This window comes from Asparagus officinalis, unplaced genomic scaffold (assembly GCF_001876935.1).
Source record: "Asparagus officinalis unplaced genomic scaffold, Aspof.V1 AsparagusV1_Un92, whole genome shotgun sequence".
NCBI lineage: Eukaryota > Viridiplantae > Streptophyta > Magnoliopsida > Asparagales > Asparagaceae > Asparagus > Asparagus officinalis.
The window spans coordinates 1-4,246 of NW_017972358.1; the positions used below are offsets into that span (position 1 = coordinate 1).

General features: G+C 31.4%; 1 long non-coding RNA gene across 1 annotated transcript; it reads right to left on the reverse strand.

The window, feature by feature from the left end:
* Positions 1-2,890: 2,890 nt before the first annotated feature.
* LOC109827211 lies at positions 2,891-3,968 on the reverse strand. The gene is made up of 4 exons (XR_002243363.1): positions 3,905-3,968; positions 3,449-3,549; positions 3,167-3,241; positions 2,891-2,972 (listed from the first exon to the last, which is right to left on the reverse strand). It is a non-coding gene; the product is annotated as an uncharacterized LOC109827211 (long non-coding RNA).
* Positions 3,969-4,246: the final 278 nt, after the last annotated feature.

Consider the following 4,246-nt stretch of genomic DNA (forward strand, 5'->3'; position numbering starts at 1 on the left):
CTTTCTCGTTTAAATATATCTTCTGCAGATGTAAAAGTTTGCTGAGTTACTTGAGATGTTGTATTTACTTGTTTGGACTGGCGAATATCATTTTTATCCCTTCTTTTAATATTTTGGTGCCATCCTACATCTCCGCCTGGAAAGAGTAAAGGATACTGTAAAGGATCATAACAACCAAAATAGTGCCTAACTTGATGATTCTTGCCAGAGTGTGAATGGACAACTATTTCTCTCTCATACGGAACATTATCATTATTTCCCTCTACCCAGACAGCTGCAACCTGATCCACTGTTGGCGAGTTGTAAACACGTTGATCTACTGCAGCATCTCTATTTATAATGATCTTGAAGTCTTCAAGAGATGGAAAATCATTTAGTTTCCGCAGAAATTTTGCATATGGGTTTCCTTCTAATATATCCATCAATCTTTTAGTTGTAGTCGTACTCATGTTTGCATTATCTAATATTCCCATTCGATTTTGCAACTCATTCTCCGTATCGTAAAAGTAAAGTTGAAAGTAGGAAGGCTTATTTTCTTCTGGAATAAGAGAGGGGAGATTATGATATATTTGTCCTTGTGCTCTAAATGTGAAAATACCCTTTCTGTTTGATGCAAGTTCTCTATCAAACCTTGCCCCAAATGATGTGAATGAGAAAATGCTATTATACTTTCTGGTTTGTCTTCGAAACTCAATTGCCTCTTGGGTTTGTACCGTATAAAGGGCATATAACTCGTCATTAACATTCACATCTGCTAGGTGGATTTCACCATTGTGACAATAGGATGTTGGTGGCTCATGTTCAAACTTTTTTGCTCCACAAAATGAACAAAACTTTGGAGTCCGTAGTTTATGTAATAAAGAACATACTGGTTCATGTGTAATTTGACCTAGAAAAAAATAATAGTTTTTAGTGTTAAATAAATTTAGATATATAAAATCATGTAATTATTTTAATAAATTATAAAATTAATCAATGCAAACCTCCATGCTCATATTCTCGCTGTTGCGCTCCACAAAACAAATCAATCTTACGTTTTCCCTTGCTATTGGTACTACTGCCAGCTAAATCATTTCTTTTCCTCTTTAGATTATTATCAATGACCTTCTGAATGTAAGTTCTCTTCTGATCAACATTCAACTGATTATATTTGGTGTTTCTACTCTCATGTATTAGAATGTGGTCTTCTGTTAAAAAATAATAAAATATACTATTAATAAACACAAATACACATAAAGCAATAATAATATATATTTATGTTGAATTCAAACCTTGGTTTGAAGTCATTTGGAAGAAGGTTCTCTTATGCAAATGTATAGTGATTATGCAATCCAAGAAGTAGAATGTAAATTTCTACAAGGGAAAAAAATTAATGTGTTAAATTATTGATTTATTAAATTAAACATAAGTATAGCAGTGAATATAAATTAAACATAAGTATAGCAGTGAATATAATTTGAGAGAATAAGTATATTTTATTTGTTGTTCAATAGTATTTAAGGTTTTTTTTTTAGAAATTTGGTAAACTATACATGCGTCAGTAATCACAAATATCTCATATGTTAAGGTTAATTTTTTTTAAGTCATATAATAATAATAATAATAATTAATATTTAAGTGTAGAAGAAGATAAATACAAGGAAATAAAGTTATCATCACTATGAACAAAATAAAGAGAAAAGAGAAGAAAGTTGCTTAACTAACCTGAATCACCGACAACTTTAGAAATGTTTTTAAAAAAAACAAGGCAAATCCAACCAAGTAGGATATCTGCATTAATATGAAAAAATGTTAAATAATTTAATCTACACGTAATAGTGTATTACAAAACATATATAATTACTCAGAGACAAAACATACATAATTATTCAGAGACAACATACATAAAAAAATTATTAAATTATTTACGTGAGAATTGCACAACAGGTTTTCACAACATACATAATTACTCAAGGAACAGGTTTTCTCAAGTAATGATTACAAAACATTTTAATATCTTTAATCTATTGGTTATGCAATTGATATTAGATTGATCAAAACAGAATTGATATACCTAATACCTAATTTAGGAAAAAAATCACAACCGAAATCACAACAAAAAAAATAACTAAACTCTATCATTTGTGATTCTCCGATTCCAGAACCAAATCAAAGACAACCCATATCTTTCTCTTATCCGATTCCAAACCAAATCAAAGAAACGGTGATGTAATTAATTCATAGTTTCCAATCATCCAAGGGAACTACTATGAACGGATCAACTTAAAAAATAGAAACTATAGTTGCATAATTTTCAATCATCCAAGGGTTTGTTCTCCTCTCTAATTCTGAACCAAATCAGAATCAGATAAAAATAAATTATTAAATGCAATCTCGCTTTGCTTTGCATGTGCACTATTTGATATTAGATTGATGAAATCAGAATTGATATACCTAATTATAAAATAAATCAAAACAAGAATCACAAACTAAAAATCATCATCACATATGAGGGAAATAACATTACAAGCCTCAATATCACATACTATTCCCGAAGTCATTATCTCCATCCAACAATTGGGCTATGTGAATAATGATGACAGAGCACTTCTAAAGGTCTTTCTCGTAAAGATAAGGAAAATTCTTGCTATTTCGTTAAATAGTAATCATTTTATTTGATTTAGACATTTACTTGATATTACGCACTTGGAAAACAGGAAGAAAACATTACATAATATTGGGGAAGTGACTTACCGGATCTCCTCGTCTAAGTATATAGTACAGATATAGTGCGACGACTTTAATCAAACTAAAATATGACATGACACAAGTAAAATGAACAAGTATTTCTTTTCTTTTCGATACTCGCAGTCAAAAGTTTATCACCGCAGTAAAACATTACATAATATTGGGGAAGTGCCTTACCAGATCTCCTCGTCTAAGTAAGTGATTTCCAATTCACCGCGAGCGATATCAGGTGCCTTTATAGGTATCTGTTCGAATATTATCGAAGCACAAAGAGGTAAGTTATTTTTTCAGGAATTTACTCTGGCCTTATTATATCACAAAAAACATGATAATAAAAATAAAAATACAATAGATGTAAAAGAAGAAAATGATCTGTATTAATAACTACTGAGTGCTCAAATGTAAATATAATTAAATTACGAGGAAAATTATCACTCACCAGACCAAGAATTTTGAAGGTATCGAACTTGACAACCACCTGTGTTGGATTGAGAGGGGTGAGATCAGCTGTTACCTGTAAGTGCAACCTTTGAATTTGAAGGAAAAACTCAGAGGAAATCACGCGTGATAAGAAATTACTGTTAATATTAAGTTATTTCTACCATTACAATTTAGACTATAAACTTAAAGATCCAAGAGGAATATGGAATATGACTAAATTGTAAAGGGGAATTGTTGGGTGTGTATACAGGAATAAGGAATATGGAAGTAAATAACTTACTGGAGAAGCGGAATCACTGGTAAGTCCAGGAATCACAATCACAAGGGGAGTTGAATCATCTTTAGAAATGACCCTGCCAGTGTCATAAGAAGCACCTGCGACTGCAAAGTATACAGAAGGCACAACAATAAGAAACTGCATTAATGCCACTATGCTCGACTTTTCTTCTTTAGCATAGTAAATTTCAAATTTTCAAACTTACACTCTTTTGGAATTGTCTATTATTGGGATACTATTGACTTACTGAATCCACAAATCACTATTGAAGATAAAGATCACTAAGAAAGAAGGAACTCGTTCATAGCCCACTAATCCTAAATGATAGCAATGCTGAAGAAAGTCACAAACTAAATATAAGTATTGAAGTAATTTCGCGAAGTTAACTCTTCGGCTTGACATTTCAAACGAATTACGTCTTTATCTCATGCTATTCCAAATTTTGGATTTGAAGTTTACCATCAGAAGCGAGCAACCAATCCAAAGCAATAGTTCCCCCGTCCTGAACAGTGTATAATTGCCTGAGTTGCAATAGATAACTCAGTATGGATAGAAAACACAGCATGTGCATAACACATTCGTAAATGCTCTATTTGAGCAGATAAGATATCAAAGAATATCCATGCCTGTACCATGATTTCAACTACATCTACATTGATCTCCAATCCACTCGAATAGTATCAATGCCAATATTTCAGACACCCATTGTAAGTCCAGTTAAAATAATTATTTAATTATTAGAGCGTGAAAGAACAAGAATTAGTGTTATCAATTTCAAAGCTAGACATTATCATGAGAAAA